This window comes from Corvus hawaiiensis, chromosome 10 (assembly GCF_020740725.1).
Source record: "Corvus hawaiiensis isolate bCorHaw1 chromosome 10, bCorHaw1.pri.cur, whole genome shotgun sequence".
Lineage (NCBI taxonomy): Eukaryota > Metazoa > Chordata > Aves > Passeriformes > Corvidae > Corvus > Corvus hawaiiensis.
This window is the reverse complement of record NC_063222.1, coordinates 2,700,513-2,721,278: the sequence shown is the minus strand read 5'-3', so window position 1 is coordinate 2,721,278 and position 20,766 is coordinate 2,700,513. Positions and strand designations below refer to the sequence as shown.

General features: G+C 61.6%; 8 non-coding genes across 8 annotated transcripts; all 8 read right to left on the bottom strand.

Moving 5' to 3' along the window:
• Positions 1 to 1,584: 1,584 nt before the first annotated feature.
• Positions 1,585 to 1,703, bottom strand: LOC125331273. Its single transcript, XR_007205972.1, has one exon. It is a non-coding gene; the product is annotated as a 5S ribosomal RNA (ribosomal RNA).
• A 922-nt stretch (positions 1,704 to 2,625) lies between these two features.
• Positions 2,626 to 2,744, bottom strand: LOC125331272. Its single transcript, XR_007205971.1, has one exon. It is a non-coding gene; the product is annotated as a 5S ribosomal RNA (ribosomal RNA).
• A 2,839-nt stretch (positions 2,745 to 5,583) lies between these two features.
• LOC125331259 lies at positions 5,584 to 5,702 on the bottom strand. The gene has a single exon (XR_007205958.1). It is a non-coding gene; the product is annotated as a 5S ribosomal RNA (ribosomal RNA).
• A 2,830-nt stretch (positions 5,703 to 8,532) lies between these two features.
• LOC125331271 lies at positions 8,533 to 8,651 on the bottom strand. The gene has a single exon (XR_007205970.1). It is a non-coding gene; the product is annotated as a 5S ribosomal RNA (ribosomal RNA).
• A 2,857-nt stretch (positions 8,652 to 11,508) lies between these two features.
• On the bottom strand, positions 11,509 to 11,627 carry LOC125331269. The gene has a single exon (XR_007205968.1). It is a non-coding gene; the product is annotated as a 5S ribosomal RNA (ribosomal RNA).
• Positions 11,628 to 12,549: 922 nt separating this feature from the next.
• On the bottom strand, positions 12,550 to 12,668 carry LOC125331231. The gene has a single exon (XR_007205932.1). It is a non-coding gene; the product is annotated as a 5S ribosomal RNA (ribosomal RNA).
• Positions 12,669 to 15,634: 2,966 nt separating this feature from the next.
• LOC125331268 lies at positions 15,635 to 15,753 on the bottom strand. Its single transcript, XR_007205967.1, has one exon. It is a non-coding gene; the product is annotated as a 5S ribosomal RNA (ribosomal RNA).
• A 2,857-nt stretch (positions 15,754 to 18,610) lies between these two features.
• Positions 18,611 to 18,729, bottom strand: LOC125331267. Its single transcript, XR_007205966.1, has one exon. It is a non-coding gene; the product is annotated as a 5S ribosomal RNA (ribosomal RNA).
• Positions 18,730 to 20,766: the final 2,037 nt, after the last annotated feature.

The window sequence follows — 20,766 nt, the reverse complement described above, 5'->3', positions numbered from 1 at the left end:
GGAGCATCAACAGTCACGGCCACCAGGTCTGCCCGCGGCAACAACGGAACCTGCAGCCAGACCCAGAGCCACACAAGCCACACAAGCCACACAAGCCACGCCGGCCACGCAAGCTACGCAAGCTACGGGAGCATCAACAGTCATGGCCACTTGCTTTGGCCTTTGCAACAACAGAACCTGCAGCCAGACCCAGCACCACACAAGCCACAAATGCAACGCCAGCCACGCAAGCTACGTGAGCATCAACAGTCACGGCCACCAGGTCTGCCCTCGGCAACAACGGAACCTGCAGCCAGACCCACAGCCACGCCAGCCACGCGAACTACATGAGCATCAACAGTCATGGCCACTTGCTTCGGCCTTGCCAACAACGGAACCTGCAGCCAGACCTGGCACCACACAAGCCACGCCAGCCACGCAAGCTACGGGAGCATCAACAGTCATGGCCACCGGGTCTGCCCTTGGCAACAATGGGACCTGCAGCCAGACCCAGCACCACACAAGCCACACAAGCCACGCCAGCCACGTGAGCTACGTGAGCATCAACAGTCATGGCCACCAGGTCTGCCCGCGGCAACAACGGAACCTGCAGCCAGACCCAGAGCCACACAAGCAACTCAAACCACGCCAGCCACGCGAGCTACGGGAGCATCAACACTCACGGCCACCAGCGCCGCCGTCGGCAACAACGGAACCTGCAGCTGGACCCAGAGCCACACAAGCCTCACAAGCCCCGCCGGCCACGCGAACTACGTGAGCATCAACAGTCATGGCCACTTGCTTCGGCCTTGGCAACAACGGCACCTGCATCCAGACCAAGCACCACGCAAGCCACACAAGCCACGCCAGGCACGCGAGCATCAACAGTCATGGCCACCAGGTCTGTCCTCGGCAACAGTGGAACCTGCAGCCAGACCTGGACCCACACAAGCCACGCCAGCCGCACGAGCTATGCAAGCATCCACAGTCGTGGACACCAGTGCCGCCGTCGGCAACAACAGAACCTACAGACAGACCCAGCACCACACAAGCCACAAAAGCCACGCAAGCTACGGGAGCATCAACAGTCATGGCCACCGGGTCTGCCCTTGGCAACAATGGAACCTGCAGCCAGACCCAGAGCCACACAAGCCACACAAGCCACGCCAGCCACGTGAGCCACACGAGCATCAACAGTCATGGCCACTTGCTTCGGCCTTGGCAACAACGGAACCTGCAGCCAGACCTGGCACCACACAAGCCACGCCAGCCACACAAGCTACGGGAGCATCAACAGTCATGGCCACGGGGTCTGCCCTTGGCAACAATGGGACCTGCAGCCAGACCCAGCACCACACAAGCCACACAAGCCACGCCAGCCGCGCAAGCTACAAAAGCTACGTGAGCATCAACAGTCATGGCCACCAGGTCTGCCCGCGGCAACAACGGAACCTGCAGCCAGACCCAGAGCCACACAAGCCACGCCAGCCACACAAGCCCCATGAGCCACGCGAGCCACGGCCACCGTTGCCCTCGTGCCCCTTTGCTCATGTGCCCAAACAAAACAAGGCACCTCTGTCGCAGTCCCCGGAAGACAGCAAAAGAAGCCTACAGCACCCGGTATTCCCAGGCGGTCTCCCATCCAAGTACTAACCGGGCCCGACCCTGCTTAGCTTCCGAGATCAGACGAGATCGGGCGTTCTCAGGGTGGTATGGCCGTAGGCACCCCTCAGCCCCACAGCAGCGCTCTCCAGCACACGCCAGCGCCTTCCTGCCCTGCCCCAATGCCCCCCGCACCCGGCACACGGCCGCCAGCGCCGCCCTCGGCAACAACGGAACCTGCAGCCAGACCAAGCGCCACACAGGCCACACAAGCCACGCCGGCCACGCCAGCCACGCGAGCATCAACAGTCATGGCCACTTGCTTCGCCCTTGGCAACAACGGAACCTGCAGCCAGACCCAGAGCTGCACAAGCTACTCGAACCACGCCAGCCACGTGAGCTACGTGAGCATCCACAGTCATGGCCACCGGGTCAGCCCTCGGCAACAATGGCACCTGCAGGCAGACCCAGAGCCACACAAGCAACGCCGGCCACGCGAACTACATGAGCATCAACAGTCATGGCCACTTGCTTCACCCTTGGCAACAACGGAACCTGCAGCCAGACCTGGCACCACACAATCCACATGAGCCACGCCAGCCGCACGAGCTATGCAAACATCAACATTCATGGCCACCAGCGCCGCCGTCGGCAACAACAGAACCTGCAGCCAGACCTGGCACCACACAAGCGACAAAAGCCACGCCAGCCATGTGAGCTACGGGAGCATCAACACTCATGGCCACCTGGTCTGTCCTTGCCAACAACGGAACCTGTAGCCAGACCCAGAGCCACACAAGCCACACAAGCCACGCCAGCCATGTGAGCTACGTGAGCATCAACAGTCATGGCCACCAGGTCTGCCCTCGGCAACAACGGAACCTGCAGCCAGACCCAGCGCCACACAAGCCACACAAGCCACGCCAGCCACACAAGCCCCATGAGCCACGCGAGCCACGGCCACCGTTGCCCTCGTGCCCCTTTGCTCATGTGCCCAAACAAAACAAGGCACCTCTGTCGCAGTCCCCGGAAGACAGCAAAAGAAGCCTACAGCACCCGGTATTCCCAGGCGGTCTCCCATCCAAGTACTAACCGGGCCCGACCCTGCTTAGCTTCCGAGATCAGACGAGATCGGGCGTTCTCAGGGTGGTATGGCCGTAGGCACCCCTCAGCCCCACAGCAGCGCTCTCCAGCACACGCCAGCGCCTTCCTGCCCTGCCCCAATGCCCCCCGCACCCGGCACACGGCCGCCAGCGCCGCCCTCGGCAACAACGGAACCTGCAGCCAGACCAAGCGCCACACAGGCCACACAAGCCACGCCGGCCACGCCAGCCACGCGAGCATCAACAGTCATGGCCACTTGCTTCGCCCTTGGCAACAACGGAACCTGCAGCCAGACCCAGAGCTGCACAAGCTACTCAAGCCACGCCAGCCGCACGAGCTATGCAAGCATCCACAGTCATGGCCACCAGCACCGCCGTCAGCAACAACAGAACCTACAGACAGACCCAGCACCACACAAGCCACAAAAGCCACGCCAGCAACGCAAGCTATGTGAGCATCAACAGTCATGGCCACCGGGTCTGCCCTTGGCAACAATGGAACCTGCAGCCAGACCCAGCACCACACAAGCCTCACATGCAATGCCAGCCACGCAAGCTACGGGAGCATCAACAGTCATGGCCACCGGGTCTGCCCTCGGCAACAATGGAACCTGCAGCCAGACCCAGAGCCACACAAGCTACTCAAGCCACACCAGCCACGTTAGCTACACGAGCATCACCAGTCACGGCCACCAGCGCTGCCGTCGGCAACAATGGAACCTGCAGCCAGACTCAGAGCCACACAAGCCACACAAGCCACGCCAGCCACACGCGCATCAACAGTCGTGGCCACTTGCTTCGCCCTTGGCAACAACGGAACCTGCAGCCAGACCCAGCACCACACAAGCCACACATGCAACGCCAGCCACGCAAGCTACGTGAGCATCACCAGTCATGGCCACTGGGTCAGCCCTCGGCAACAACGGAACCTGCAGCCAGATCCACAGCCACGCCAGCCACGCCAGCCGCGCCAGCCACGCGAACTACATGAGCATCAACAGTCATGGCCACTTGCTTCGGCCTTGGCAACAACGGAACCTGCAGCCAGACCTGGCACCACACAAGCCACACAAGCCACGCCAGCCACGCAAGCTACGGGAGCATCAACAGTCATGGCCACCAGGTCTGTCCTTGCCAACAACGGAACCTGCAGCCAGACCCAGAGCCACACAAGCAACTCAAACCATGCCAGCCACGCGAGCTACGGGAGCATCAACAGTCATGGCCACTTGCTTCACCCTTGGCAACAACGGAACCTGCAGCCAGACCCAGCACCACACAAGCCACACAAGCCACGCCAGCCGCGCAAGCTACAAAAGCTACGGGAGCATCAACAGTCACGGCCACCAGGTCTGCCCGCGGCAACAACGGAACCTGCAGCCAGACCCAGAGCCACACAAGCCACACAAGCCACGCCGGCCACGCAAGCTACGCAAGCTACGGGAGCATCAACAGTCATGGCCACTTACTTTGGCCTTTGCAACAACAGAACCTGCAGCCAGACCCAGCACCACACAAGCCACAAATGCAACGCCAGCCACGCAAGCTACGTGAGCATCAACAGTCATGGCCACCAGGTCTGCCCTCGGCAACAACGGAACCTGCAGCCAGACCCACAGCCACGCCAGCCACGCGAACTACATGAGCATCAACAGTCATGGCCACTTGCTTCGGCCTTGGCAACAACGGAACCTGCAGCCAGACCTGGCACCACACAAGCCACGCCAGCCACGCAAGCTACGGGAGCATCAACAGTCATGGCCACGGGGTCTGCCCTTGGCAACAATGGGACCTGCAGCCAGACCCAGCACCACACAAGCCACACAAGCCACGCCAGCCACGTGAGCTACGTGAGCATCAACAGTCATGGCCACCAGGTCTGCCCGCGGCAACAACGGAACCTGCAGCCAGACCCAGAGCCACACAAGCCACTCAAACCACGCCAGCCACGCGAGCTACGGGAGCATCAACAGTCACGGCCACCAGCGCCGCCGTCGGCAACAACGGAACCTGCAGCTGGACCCAGAGCCACACAAGCCTCACAAGCCCCGCCGGCCACGCGAACTACGTGAGCATCAACAGTCATGGCCACTTGCTTCGGCCTTGGCAACAACAGCACCTGCATCCAGACCAAGCACCACGCAAGCCACACAAGCCACGCCAGGCACGCGAGCATCAACAGTCATGGCCACCAGGTCTGTCCTCGGCAACAGTGGAACCTGCAGCCAGACCTGGACCCACACAAGCCACGCCAGCCGCACGAGCTATGCAAGCATCCACAGTCGTGGACACCAGCGCCGCCGTCGGCAACAACAGAACCTACAGACAGACCCAGCACCACACAAGCCACAAAAGCCACGCAAGCTACGGGAGCATCAACAGTCATGGCCACCGGGTCTGCCCTTGGCAACAATGGAACCTGCAGCCAGACCCAGAGCCACACAAGCCACACAAGCCACGCCAGCCACGTGAGCCACACGAGCATCAACAGTCATGGCCACTTGCTTCGGCCTTGGCAACAACGGAACCTGCAGCCAGACCTGGCACCACACAAGCCACGCCAGCCACACAAGCTACGGGAGCATCAACAGTCATGGCCACGGGGTCTGCCCTTGGCAACAATGGGACCTGCAGCCAGACCCAGCACCACACAAGCCACACAAGCCACGCCAGCCGCGCAAGCTACAAAAGCTACGTGAGCATCAACAGTCATGGCCACCAGGTCTGCCCGCGGCAACAACGGAACCTGCAGCCAGACCCAGAGCCACACAAGCCACGCCAGCCACACAAGCCCCATGAGCCACGCGAGCCACGGCCACCGTGGCCCTCGTGCCCCTTTGCTCATGTGCCCAAACAAAACAAGGCACCTCTGTCGCAGTCCCCGGAAGACAGCAAAAGAAGCCTACAGCACCCGGTATTCCCAGGTGGTCTCCCATCCAAGTACTAACCGGGCCCGACCCTGCTTAGCTTCCGAGATCAGACGAGATCGGGCGTTCTCAGGGTGGTATGGCCGTAGGCACCCCTCAGCCCCACAGCAGCGCTCTCCAGCACACGCCAGCGCCTTCCTGCCCTGCCCCAATGCCCCCCGCACCCGGCACACGGCCGCCAGCGCCGCCCTCGGCAACAACGGAACCTGCAGCCAGACCAAGCGCCACACAGGCCACACAAGCCACGCCGGCCACGCCAGCCACGCGAGCATCAACAGTCATGGCCACTTGCTTCGCCCTTGGCAACAACGGAACCTGCAGCCAGACCCAGAGCTGCACAAGCTACTCAAGCCACGCCAGCCGCACGAGCTATGCAAGCATCCACAGTCATGGCCACCAGCACCGCCGTCAGCAACAACAGAACCTACAGACAGACCCAGCACCACACAAGCCACAAAAGCCACGCCAGCAACGCAAGCTATGTGAGCATCAACAGTCATGGCCACCGGGTCTGCCCTTGGCAACAATGGAACCTGCAGCCAGACCCAGCACCACACAAGCCTCACATGCAATGCCAGCCACGCAAGCTACGGGAGCATCAACAGTCATGGCCACCGGGTCTGCCCTCGGCAACAATGGAACCTGCAGCCAGACCCAGAGCCACACAAGCTACTCAAGCCACACCAGCCACGTTAGCTACACGAGCATCACCAGTCACGGCCACCAGCGCTGCCGTCGGCAACAATGGAACCTGCAGCCAGACTCAGAGCCACACAAGCCACACAAGCCACGCCAGCCACACGCGCATCAACAGTCATGGCCACTTGCTTCGCCCTTGGCAACAACGGAACCTGCAGCCAGACCCAGCACCACACAAGCCACACATGCAACGCCAGCCACGCAAGCTACGTGAGCATCACCAGTCATGGCCACTGGGTCAGCCCTCGGCAACAACGGAACCTGCAGCCAGATCCACAGCCACGCCAGCCACGCCAGCCGCGCCAGCCACGCGAACTACATGAGCATCAACAGTCATGGCCACTTGCTTCGGCCTTGGCAACAACGGAACCTGCAGCCAGACCTGGCACCACACAAGCCACACAAGCCACGCCAGCCACGCAAGCTACGTGAGCATCAACAGTCATGGCCACCAGGTCTGTCCTTGCCAACAACGGAACCTGCAGCCAGACCCAGAGCCACACAAGCAACTCAAACCATGCCAGCCACGCGAGCTACGGGAGCATCAACAGTCATGGCCACTTGCTTCACCCTTGGCAACAACGGAACCTGCAGCCAGACCCAGCACCACACAAGCCACACAAGCCACGCCAGCCGCGCAAGCTACAAAAGCTACGGGAGCATCAACAGTCACGGCCACCAGGTCTGCCCGCGGCAACAACGGAACCTGCAGCCAGACCCAGAGCCACACAAGCCACACAAGCCACGCCGGCCACGCAAGCTACGCAAGCTACGGGAGCATCAACAGTCATGGCCACTTGCTTTGGCCTTTGCAACAACAGAACCTGCAGCCAGACCCAGCACCACACAAGCCACAAATGCAACGCCAGCCACGCAAGCTACGTGAGCATCAACAGTCACGGCCACCAGGTCTGCCCTCGGCAACAACGGAACCTGCAGCCAGACCCACAGCCACGCCAGCCACGCGAACTACATGAGCATCAACAGTCATGGCCACTTGCTTCGGCCTTGGCAACAACGGAACCTGCAGCCAGACCTGGCACCACACAAGCCACGCCAGCCACGCAAGCTACGGGAGCATCAACAGTCATGGCCACCGGGTCTGCCCTTGGCAACAATGGGACCTGCAGCCAGACCCAGCACCACACAAGCCACACAAGCCACGCCAGCCACGTGAGCTACGTGAGCATCAACAGTCATGGCCACCAGGTCTGCCCGCGGCAACAACGGAACCTGCAGCCAGACCCAGAGCCACACAAGCAACTCAAACCACGCCAGCCACGGGAGCATCAACAGTCACGGCCACCAGCGCCGCCGTCGGCAACAACGGAACCTGCAGCTGGACCCAGAGCCACACAAGCCTCACAAGCCCCGCCGGCCACGCGAACTACGTGAGCATCAACAGTCATGGCCACTTGCTTCGGCCTTGGCAACAACGGCACCTGCATCCAGACCAAGCACCACGCAAGCCACACAAGCCACGCCAGGCACGCGAGCATCAACAGTCATGGCCACCAGGTCTGTCCTCGGCAACAGTGGAACCTGCAGCCAGACCTGGACCCACACAAGCCACGCCAGCCGCACGAGCTATGCAAGCATCCACAGTCGTGGACACCAGCGCCGCCGTCGGCAACAACAGAACCTACAGACAGACCCAGCACCACACAAGCCACAAAAGCCACGCAAGCTACGGGAGCATCAACAGTCATGGCCACCGGGTCTGCCCTTGGCAACAATGGAACCTGCAGCCAGACCCAGAGCCACACAAGCCACACAAGCCACGCCAGCCACGTGAGCCACACGAGCATCAACAGTCATGGCCACTTGCTTCGGCCTTGGCAACAACGGAACCTGCAGCCAGACCTGGCACCACACAAGCCACGCCAGCCACACAAGCTACGGGAGCATCAACAGTCATGGCCACGGGGTCTGCCCTTGGCAACAATGGGACCTGCAGCCAGACCCAGCACCACACAAGCCACACAAGCCACGCCAGCCGCGCAAGCTACAAAAGCTACGTGAGCATCAACAGTCATGGCCACCAGGTCTGCCCGCGGCAACAACGGAACCTGCAGCCAGACCCAGAGCCACACAAGCCACGCCAGCCACACAAGCCCCATGAGCCACGCGAGCCACGGCCACCGTTGCCCTCGTGCCCCTTTGCTCATGTGCCCAAACAAAACAAGGCACCTCTGTCGCAGTCCCCGGAAGACAGCAAAAGAAGCCTACAGCACCCGGTATTCCCAGGCGGTCTCCCATCCAAGTACTAACCGGGCCCGACCCTGCTTAGCTTCCGAGATCAGACGAGATCGGGCGTTCTCAGGGTGGTATGGCCGTAGGCACCCCTCAGCCCCACAGCAGCGCTCTCCAGCACACGCCAGCGCCTTCCTGCCCTGCCCCAATGCCCCCCGCACCCGGCACACGGCCGCCAGCGCCGCCCTCGGCAACAACGGAACCTGCAGCCAGACCAAGCGCCACACAGGCCACACAAGCCACGCCGGCCACGCCAGCCACGCGAGCATCAACAGTCATGGCCACTTGCTTCGCCCTTGGCAACAACGGAACCTGCAGCCAGACCCAGAGCTGCACAAGCTACTCAAGCCACGCCAGCCGCACGAGCTATGCAAGCATCCACAGTCATGGCCACCAGCACCGCCGTCAGCAACAACAGAACCTACAGACAGACCCAGCACCACACAAGCCACAAAAGCCACGCCAGCAACGCAAGCTATGTGAGCATCAACAGTCATGGCCACCGGGTCTGCCCTTGGCAACAATGGAACCTGCAGCCAGACCCAGCACCACACAAGCCTCACATGCAATGCCAGCCACGCAAGCTACGGGAGCATCAACAGTCATGGCCACCGGGTCTGCCCTCGGCAACAATGGAACCTGCAGCCAGACCCAGAGCCACACAAGCTACTCAAGCCACACCAGCCACGTTAGCTACACGAGCATCAACAGTCACGGCCACCAGCGCTGCCGTCGGCAACAATGGAACCTGCAGCCAGACTCAGAGCCACACAAGCCACACAAGCCACGCCAGCCACGCCAGCCACACGCGCATCAACAGTCATGGCCACTTGCTTCGCCCTTGGCAACAACGGAACCTGCAGCCAGACCCAGCACCACACAAGCCACACATGCAACGCCAGCCACGCAAGCTACGTGAGCATCACCAGTCATGGCCACTGGGTCAGCCCTCGGCAACAACGGAACCTGCAGCCAGATCCACAGCCACGCCAGCCACGCCAGCCGCGCCAGCCACGCGAACTACATGAGCATCAACAGTCATGGCCACTTGCTTCGGCCTTGGCAACAACGGAACCTGCAGCCAGACCTGGCACCACACAAGCCACACAAGCCACGCCAGCCACGCAAGCTACGTGAGCATCAACAGTCATGGCCACCAGGTCTGTCCTTGCCAACAACGGAACCTGCAGCCAGACCCAGAGCCACACAAGCCACACAAACCATGCCAGCCACGCGAGCTACGGGAGCATCAACAGTCATGGCCACTTGCTTCACCCTTGGCAACAACGGAACCTGCAGCCAGACCCAGCACCACACAAGCCACACAAGCCACGCCAGCCGCGCAAGCTACAAAAGCTACGGGAGCATCAACAGTCACGGCCACCAGGTCTGCCCGCGGCAACAACGGAACCTGCAGCCAGACCCAGAGCCACACAAGCCACACAAGCCACACAAGCCACGCCGGCCACGCAAGCTACGCAAGCTACGGGAGCATCAACAGTCATGGCCACTTGCTTTGGCCTTTGCAACAACAGAACCTGCAGCCAGACCCAGCACCACACAAGCCACAAATGCAACGCCAGCCACGCAAGCTACGTGAGCATCAACAGTCACGGCCACCAGGTCTGCCCTCGGCAACAACGGAACCTGCAGCCAGACCCACAGCCACGCCAGCCACGCGAACTACATGAGCATCAACAGTCATGGCCACTTGCTTCGGCCTTGCCAACAACGGAACCTGCAGCCAGACCTGGCACCACACAAGCCACGCCAGCCACGCAAGCTACGGGAGCATCAACAGTCATGGCCACCGGGTCTGCCCTTGGCAACAATGGGACCTGCAGCCAGACCCAGCACCACACAAGCCACACAAGCCACGCCAGCCACGTGAGCTACGTGAGCATCAACAGTCATGGCCACCAGGTCTGCCCGCGGCAACAACGGAACCTGCAGCCAGACCCAGAGCCACACAAGCAACTCAAACCACGCCAGCCACGCGAGCTACGGGAGCATCAACAGTCACGGCCACCAGCGCCGCCGTCGGCAACAACGGAACCTGCAGCTGGACCCAGAGCCACACAAGCCTCACAAGCCCCGCCGGCCACGCGAACTACGTGAGCATCAACAGTCATGGCCACTTGCTTCGGCCTTGGCAACAACGGCACCTGCATCCAGACCAAGCACCACGCAAGCCACACAAGCCACGCCAGGCACGCGAGCATCAACAGTCATGGCCACCAGGTCTGTCCTCAGCAACAGTGGAACCTGCAGCCAGACCTGGACCCACACAAGCCACGCCAGCCGCACGAGCTATGCAAGCATCCACAGTCGTGGACACCAGCGCCGCCGTCGGCAACAACAGAACCTACAGACAGACCCAGCACCACACAAGCCACAAAAGCCACGCAAGCTACGGGAGCATCAACAGTCATGGCCACCGGGTCTGCCCTTGGCAACAATGGAACCTGCAGCCAGACCCAGAGCCACACAAGCCACACAAGCCACGCCAGCCACGTGAGCCACACGAGCATCAACAGTCATGGCCATTTGCTTCGGCCTTGGCAACAACGGAACCTGCAGCCAGACCTGGCACCACACAAGCCACGCCAGCCACACAAGCTACGGGAGCATCAACAGTCATGGCCACGGGGTCTGCCCTTGGCAACAATGGGACCTGCAGCCAGACCCAGCACCACACAAGCCACACAAGCCACGCCAGCCGCGCAAGCTACAAAAGCTACGTGAGCATCAACAGTCATGGCCACCAGGTCTGCCCGCGGCAACAACGGAACCTGCAGCCAGACCCAGAGCCACACAAGCCACGCCAGCCACACAAGCCCCATGAGCCACGCGAGCCACGGCCACCGTTGCCCTCGTGCCCCTTTGCTCATGTGCCCAAACAAAACAAGGCACCTCTGTCGCAGTCCCCGGAAGACAGCAAAAGAAGCCTACAGCACCCGGTATTCCCAGGCGGTCTCCCATCCAAGTACTAACCGGGCCCGACCCTGCTTAGCTTCCGAGATCAGACGAGATCGGGCGTTCTCAGGGTGGTATGGCCGTAGGCACCCCTCAGCCCCACAGCAGCGCTCTCCAGCACACGCCAGCGCCTTCCTGCCCTGCCCCAATGCCCCCCGCACCCGGCACACGGCCGCCAGCGCCGCCCTCGGCAACAACGGAACCTGCAGCCAGACCAAGCGCCACACAGGCCACACAAGCCACGCCGGCCACGCCAGCCACGCGAGCATCAACAGTCATGGCCACTTGCTTCGCCCTTGGCAACAACGGAACCTGCAGCCAGACCCAGAGCTGCACAAGCTACTCGAACCACGCCAGCCACGTGAGCTACGTGAGCATCCACAGTCATGGCCACCGGGTCAGCCCTCGGCAACAATGGCACCTGCAGGCAGACCCAGAGCCACACAAGCAACGCCGGCCACGCGAACTACATGAGCATCAACAGTCATGGCCACTTGCTTCACCCTTGGCAACAACGGAACCTGCAGCCAGACCTGGCACCACACAATCCACATGAGCCACGCCAGCCGCACGAGCTATGCAAACATCAACATTCATGGCCACCAGCGCCGCCGTCGGCAACAACAGAACCTGCAGCCAGACCTGGCACCACACAAGCGACAAAAGCCACGCCAGCCATGTGAGCTACGGGAGCATCAACACTCATGGCCACCTGGTCTGTCCTTGCCAACAACGGAACCTGTAGCCAGACCCAGAGCCACACAAGCCACACAAGCCACGCCAGCCATGTGAGCTACGTGAGCATCAACAGTCATGGCCACCAGGTCTGCCCTCGGCAACAACGGAACCTGCAGCCAGACCCAGCGCCACACAAGCCACACAAGCCACGCCAGCCACACAAGCCCCATGAGCCACGCGAGCCACGGCCACCGTTGCCCTCGTGCCCCTTTGCTCATGTGCCCAAACAAAACAAGGCACCTCTGTCGCAGTCCCCGGAAGACAGCAAAAGAAGCCTACAGCACCCGGTATTCCCAGGCGGTCTCCCACCCAAGTACTAACCGGGCCCGACCCTGCTTAGCTTCCGAGATCAGACGAGATCGGGCGTTCTCAGGGTGGTATGGCCGTAGGCACCCCTCAGCCCCACAGCAGCGCTCTCCAGCACACGCCAGCGCCTTCCTGCCCTGCCCCAATGCCCCCCGCACCCGGCACACGGCCGCCAGCGCCGCCCTCGGCAACAACGGAACCTGCAGCCAGACCAAGCGCCACACAGGCCACACAAGCCACGCCGGCCACGCCAGCCACGCGAGCATCAACAGTCATGGCCACTTGCTTCGCCCTTGGCAACAACGGAACCTGCAGCCAGACCCAGAGCTGCACAAGCTACTCAAGCCACGCCAGCCGCACGAGCTATGCAAGCATCCACAGTCATGGCCACCAGCACCGCCGTCAGCAACAACAGAACCTACAGACAGACCCAGCACCACACAAGCCACAAAAGCCACGCCAGCAACGCAAGCTATGTGAGCATCAACAGTCATGGCCACCGGGTCTGCCCTTGGCAACAATGGAACCTGCAGCCAGACCCAGCACCACACAAGCCTCACATGCAATGCCAGCCACGCAAGCTACGGGAGCATCAACAGTCATGGCCACCGGGTCTGCCCTCGGCAACAATGGAACCTGCAGCCAGACCCAGAGCCACACAAGCTACTCAAGCCACACCAGCCACGTTAGCTACACGAGCATCACCAGTCACGGCCACCAGCGCTGCCGTCGGCAACAATGGAACCTGCAGCCAGACTCAGAGCCACACAAGCCACACAAGCCACGCCAGCCACACGCGCATCAACAGTCGTGGCCACTTGCTTCGCCCTTGGCAACAACGGAACCTGCAGCCAGACCCAGCACCACACAAGCCACACATGCAACGCCAGCCACGCAAGCTACGTGAGCATCACCAGTCATGGCCACTGGGTCAGCCCTCGGCAACAACGGAACCTGCAGCCAGATCCACAGCCACGCCAGCCACGCCAGCCGCGCCAGCCACGCGAACTACATGAGCATCAACAGTCATGGCCACTTGCTTCGCCCTTGGCAACAACGGAACCTGCAGCCAGACCCAGCACCACACAAGCCACACATGCAACGCCAGCCACGCAAGCTACGTGAGCATCACCAGTCATGGCCACTGGGTCAGCCCTCGGCAACAACGGAACCTGCAGCCAGATCCACAGCCACGCCAGCCACGCCAGCCACGCCAGCCGCGCCAGCCACGCGAACTACATGAGCATCAACAGTCATGGCCACTTGCTTCGGCCTTGGCAACAACGGAACCTGCAGCCAGACCTGGCACCACACAAGCCACACAAGCCACGCCAGCCACGCAAGCTACGGGAGCATCAACAGTCATGGCCACCAGGTCTGTCCTTGCCAACAACGGAACCTGCAGCCAGACCCAGAGCCACACAAGCCACACAAACCATGCCAGCCACGCGAGCTACGGGAGCATCAACAGTCATGGCCACTTGCTTCACCCTTGGCAACAACGGAACCTGCAGCCAGACCCAGCACCACACAAGCCACACAAGCCACGCCAGCCGCGCAAGCTACAAAAGCTACGGGAGCATCAACAGTCACGGCCACCAGGTCTGCCCGCGGCAACAACGGAACCTGCAGCCAGACCCAGAGCCACACAAGCCACACAAGCCACGCCGGCCACGCAAGCTACGCAAGCTACGGGAGCATCAACAGTCATGGCCACTTGCTTTGGCCTTTGCAACAACAGAACCTGCAGCCAGACCCAGCACCACACAAGCCACAAATGCAACGCCAGCCACGCAAGCTACGTGAGCATCAACAGTCATGGCCACCAGGTCTGTCCTTGCCAACAACGGAACCTGCAGCCAGACCCACAGCCACGCCAGCCACGCGAACTACATGAGCATCAACAGTCATGGCCACTTGCTTCGGCCTTGGCAACAACGGAACCTGCAGCCAGACCTGGCACCACACAAGCCACGCCAGCCACGCAAGCTACGGGAGCATCAACAGTCATGGCCACCGGGTCTGCCCTTGGCAACAATGGGACCTGCAGCCAGACCCAGCACCACACAAGCCACACAAGCCACGCCAGCCACGTGAGCTACGTGAGCATCAACAGTCATGGCCACCAGGTCTGCCCGCGGCAACAACGGAACCTGCAGCCAGACCCAGAGCCACACAAGCAACTCAAACCACGCCAGCCACGCGAGCTACGGGAGCATCAACACTCACGGCCACCAGCGCCGCCGTCGGCAACAACGGAACCTGCAGCTGGACCCAGAGCCACACAAGCCTCACAAGCCCCGCCGGCCACGCGAACTACGTGAGCATCAACAGTCATGGCCACCAGGTCTGTCCTCGGCAACAGTGGAACCTGCAGCCAGACCTGGACCCACACAAGCCACGCCAGCCGCACGAGCTATGCAAGCATCCACAGTCGTGGACACCAGCGCCGCCGTCGGCAACAACAGAACCTACAGACAGACCCAGCACCACACAAGCCACAAAAGCCACGCAAGCTACGGGAGCATCAACAGTCATGGCCACCGGGTCTGCCCTTGGCAACAATGGAACCTGCAGCCAGACCCAGAGCCACACAAGCCACACAAGCCACGCCAGCCACGTGAGCCACACGAGCATCAACAGTCATGGCCACTTGCTTCGGCCTTGGCAACAATGGAACCTGCAGCCAGACCTGGCACCACACAAGCCACGCCAGCCACACAAGCTACGGGAGCATCAACAGTCATGGCCACGGGGTCTGCCCTTGGCAAGAATGGGACCTGCAGCCAGACCCAGCACCACACAAGCCACACAAGCCACGCCAGCCGCGCAAGCTACAAAAGCTACGTGAGCATCAACAGTCATGGCCACCAGGTCTGCCCGCGGCAACAACGGAACCTGCAGCCAGACCCAGAGCCACACAAGCCACGCCAGCCACACAAGCCCCATGAGCCACGCGAGCCACGGCCACCGTTGCCCTCGTGCCCCTTTGCTCATGTGCCCAAACAAAACAAGGCACCTCTGTCGCAGTCCCCGGAAGACAGCAAAAGAAGCCTACAGCACCCGGTATTCCCAGGCGGTCTCCCATCCAAGTACTAACCGGGCCCGACCCTGCTTAGCTTCCGAGATCAGACGAGATCGGGCGTTCTCAGGGTGGTATGGCCGTAGGCACCCCTCAGCCCCACAGCAGCGCTCTCCAGCACACGCCAGCGCCTTCCTGCCCTGCCCCAATGCCCCCCGCACCCGGCACACGGCCGCCAGCGCCGCCCTCGGCAACAACGGAACCTGCAGCCAGACCAAGCGCCACACAGGCCACACAAGCCACGCCGGCCACGCCAGCCACGCGAGCATCAACAGTCATGGCCACTTGCTTCGCCCTTGGCAACAACGGAACCTGCAGCCAGACCCAGAGCTGCACAAGCTACTCAAGCCACGCCAGCCGCACGAGCTATGCAAGCATCCACAGTCATGGCCACCAGCACCGCCGTCAGCAACAACAGAACCTACAGACAGACCCAGCACCACACAAGCCACAAAAGCCACGCCAGCAACGCAAGCTATGTGAGCATCAACAGTCATGGCCACCGGGTCTGCCCTTGGCAACAATGGAACCTGCAGCCAGACCCAGCACCACACAAGCCTCACATGCAATGCCAGCCACGCAAGCTACGGGAGCATCAACAGTCATGGCCACCGGGTCTGCCCTCGGCAACAATGGAACCTGCAGCCAGACCCAGAGCCACACAAGCTACTCAAGCCACACCAGCCACGTTAGCTACACGAGCATCAACAGTCACGGCCACCAGCGCTGCCGTCGGCAACAATGGAACCTGCAGCCAGACTCAGAGCCACACAAGCCACACAAGCCACGCCAGCCACGCCAGCCACACGCGCATCAACAGTCATGGCCACTTGCTTCGCCCTTGGCAACAACGGAACCTGCAGCCAGACCCAGCACCACACAAGCCACACATGCAACGCCAGCCACGCAAGCTACGTGAGCATCACCAGTCATGGCCACTGGGTCAGCCCTCGGCAACAACGGAACCTGCAGCCAGATCCACAGCCACGCCAGCCACGCCAGCCGCGCCAGCCACGCGAACTACATGAGCATCAACAGTCATGGCCACTTGCTTCGGCCTTGGCAACAACGGAACCTGCAGCCAGACCTGGCACCACACAAGCCACACAAGCCACGCCAGCCACGCAAGCTACGTGAGCATCAACAGTCATGGCCACCAGGTCTGTCCTTGCCAACAACGGAACCTGCAGCCAGACCCAGAGCCACACAAGCCACACAAACCATGCCAGCCACGCGAGCTACGGGAGCATCAACAGTCATGGCCACTTGCTTCACCCTTGGCAACAACGGAACCTGCAGCCAGACCCAGCACCACACAAGCCACACAAGCCACGCCAGCCGCGCAAGCTACAAAAGCTACGGGAGCATCAACAGTCACGGCCACCAGGTCTGCCCGCGGCAACAACAGAACCTGCAGCCAGACCCAGAGCCACACAAGCCACACAAGCCACACAAGCCACGCCGGCCACGCAAGCTACGCAAGCTACGGGAGCATCAACAGTCATGGCCACTTGCTTTGGCCTTTGCAACAACAGAACCTGCAGCCAGACCCAGCACCACACAAGCCACAAATGCAACGCCAGCCACGCAAGCTACGTGAGCATCAACAGTCACGGCCACCAGGTCTGCCCTCGGCAACAACGGAACCTGCAGCCAGACCCACAGCCACGCCAGCCACGCGAACTACATGAGCATCAACAGTCATGGCCACTTGCTTCGGCCTTGCCAACAACGGAACCTGCAGCCAGACCTGGCACCACACAAGCCACGCCAGCCACGCAAGCTACGGGAGCATCAACAGTCATGGCCACCGGGTCTGCCCTTGGCAACAATGGGACCTGCAGCCAGACCCAGCACCACACAAGCCACACAAGCCACGCCAGCCACGTGAGCTACGTGAGCATCAACAGTCATGGCCACCAGGTCTGCCCGCGGCAACAACGGAACCTGCAGCCAGACCCAGAGCCACACAAGCAACTCAAACCACGCCAGCCACGCGAGCTACGGGAGCATCAACAGTCACGGCCACCAGCGCCGCCGTCGGCAACAACGGAACCTGCAGCTGGACCCAGAGCCACACAAGCCTCACAAGCCCCGCCGGCCACGCGAACTACGTGAGCATCAACAGTCATGGCCACTTGCTTCGGCCTTGGCAACAACGGCACCTGCATCCAGACCAAGCACCACGCAAGCCACACAAGCCACGCCAGGCACGCGAGCATCAACAGTCATGGCCACCAGGTCTGTCCTCGGCAACAGTGGAACCTGCAGCCAGACCTGGACCCACACAAGCCACGCCAGCCGCACGAGCTATGCAAGCATCCACAGTCGTGGACACCAGCGCCGCCGTCGGCAACAACAGAACCTACAGACAGACCCAGCACCACACAAGCCACAAAAGCCACGCAAGCTACGGGAGCATCAACAGTCATGGCCACCGGGTCTGCCCTTGGCAACAATGGAACCTGCAGCCAGACCCAGAGCCACACAAGCCACACAAGCCACGCCAGCCACGTGAGCCACACGAGCATCAACAGTCATGGCCACTTGCTTCGGCCTTGGCAACAACGGAACCTGCAGCCAGACCTGGCACCACACAAGCCACGCCAGCCACACAAGCTACGGGAGCATCAACAGTCATGGCCACGGGGTCTGCCCTTGGCAACAATGGGACCTGCAGCCAGACCCAGCACCACACAAGCCACACAAGCCACGCCAGCCGCGCAAGCTACAAAAGCTACGTGAGCATCAACAGTCATGGCCACCAGGTCTGCCCTCGGCAACAACGGAACCTGCAGCCAGACCCAGAGCCACACAAGCCACGCCAGCCACACAAGCCCCATGAGCCACGCGAGCCACGGCCACCGTTGCCCTCGTGCCCCTTTGCTCATGTGCCCAAACAAAACAAGGCACCTCTGTCGCAGTCCCCGGAAGACAGCAAAAGAAGCCTACAGCACCCGGTATTCCCAGGCGGTCTCCCATCCAAGTACTAACCGGGCCCGACCCTGCTTAGCTTCCGAGATCAGACGAGATCGGGCGTTCTCAGGGTGGTATGGCCGTAGGCACCCCTCAGCCCCACAGCAGCGCTCTCCAGCACACGCCAGCGCCTTCCTGCCCTGCCCCAATGCCCCCCGCACCCGGCACACGGCCGCCAGCGCCGCCCTCGGCAACAACGGAACCTGCAGCCAGACCAAGCGCCACACAGGCCACACAAGCCACGCCGGCCACGCCAGCCACGCGAGCATCAACAGTCATGGCCACTTGCTTCGCCCTTGGCAACAACGGAACCTGCAGCCAGACCCAGAGCTGCACAAGCTACTCAAGCCACGCCAGCCGCACGAGCTATGCAAGCATCCACAGTCATGGCCACCAGCACCGCCGTCAGCAACAACAGAACCTACAGACAGACCCAGCACCACACAAGCCACAAAAGCCACGCCAGCAACGCAAGCTATGTGAGCATCAACAGTCATGGCCACCGGGTCTGCCCTTGGCAACAATGGAACCTGCAGCCAGACCCAGCACCACACAAGCCTCACATGCAATGCCAGCCACGCAAGCTACGGGAGCATCAACAGTCATGGCCACCGGGTCTGCCCTCGGCAACAATGGAACCTGCAGCCAGACCCAGAGCCACACAAGCTACTCAAGCCACACCAGCCACGTTAGCTACACGAGCATCACCAGTCACGGCCACCAGCGCTGCCGTCGGCAACAATGGAACCTGCAGCCAGACTCAGAGCCACACAAGCCACACAAGCCACGCCAGCCACACGCGCATCAACAGTCGTGGCCACTTGCTTCGCCCTTGGCAACAACGGAACCTGCAGCCAGACCCAGCACCACACAAGCCACACATGCAACGCCAGCCACGCAAGCTACGTGAGCATCACCAGTCATGGCCACTGGGTCAGCCCTCGGCAACAACGGAACCTGCAGCCAGATCCACAGCCACGCCAGCCACGCCAGCCGCGCCAGCCACGCGAACTACATGAGCATCAACAGTCATGGCCACTTGCTTCGCCCTTGGCAACAACGGAACCTGCAGCCAGACCCAGCACCACACAAGCCACACATGCAACGCCAGCCACGCAAGCTACGTGAGCATCAACAGTCATGGCCACCAGGTCTGTCCTTGCCAACAACGGAACCTGCAGCCAGACCCAGAGCCACACAAGCCACACAAACCATGCCAGCCACGCGAGCTACGGGAGCATCAACAGTCATGGCCACTTGCTTCACCCTTGGCAACAACGGAACCTGCAGCCAGACCCAGCACCACACAAGCCACACAAGCCACGCCAGCCGCGCAAGCTACAAAAGCTACGGGAGCATCAACAGTCACGGCCACCAGGTCTGCCCGCGGCAACAACGGAACCTGCAGCCAGACCCAGAGCCACACAAGCCACACAAGCCACGCCGGCCACGCAAGCTACGCAAGCTACGGGAGCATCAACAGTCATGGCCACTTGCTTTGGCCTTTGCAACAACAGAACCTGCAGCCAGACCCAGCACCACACAAGCCACAAATGCAACGCCAGCCACGCAAGCTACGTGAGCATCAACAGTCATGGCCACCAGGTCTGCCCTCGGCAACAACGGAACCTGCAGCCAGACCCACAGCCACGCCAGCCACGCGAACTACATGAGCATCAACAGTCATGGCCACTTGCTTCGGCCTTGGCAACAACGGAACCTGCAGCCAGACCTGGCACCACACAAGCCACGCCAGCCACGCAAGCTACGGGAGCATCAACAGTCATGGCCACCGGGTCTGCCCTTGGCAACAATGGGACCTGCAGCCAGACCCAGCACCACACAAGCCACACAAGCCACGCCAGCCACGTGAGCTACGTGAGCATCAACAGTCATGGCCACCAGGTCTGCCCGCGGCAACAACGGAACCTGCAGCCAGACCCAGAGCCACACAAGCAACTCAAACCACGCCAGCCACGCGAGCTACGGGAGCATCAACAGTCACGGCCACCAGCGCCGCCGTCGGCAACAACGGAACCTGCAGCTGGACCCAGAGCCACACAAGCCTCACAAGCCCCGCCGGCCACGCGAACTACGTGAGCATCAACAGTCATGGCCACTTGCT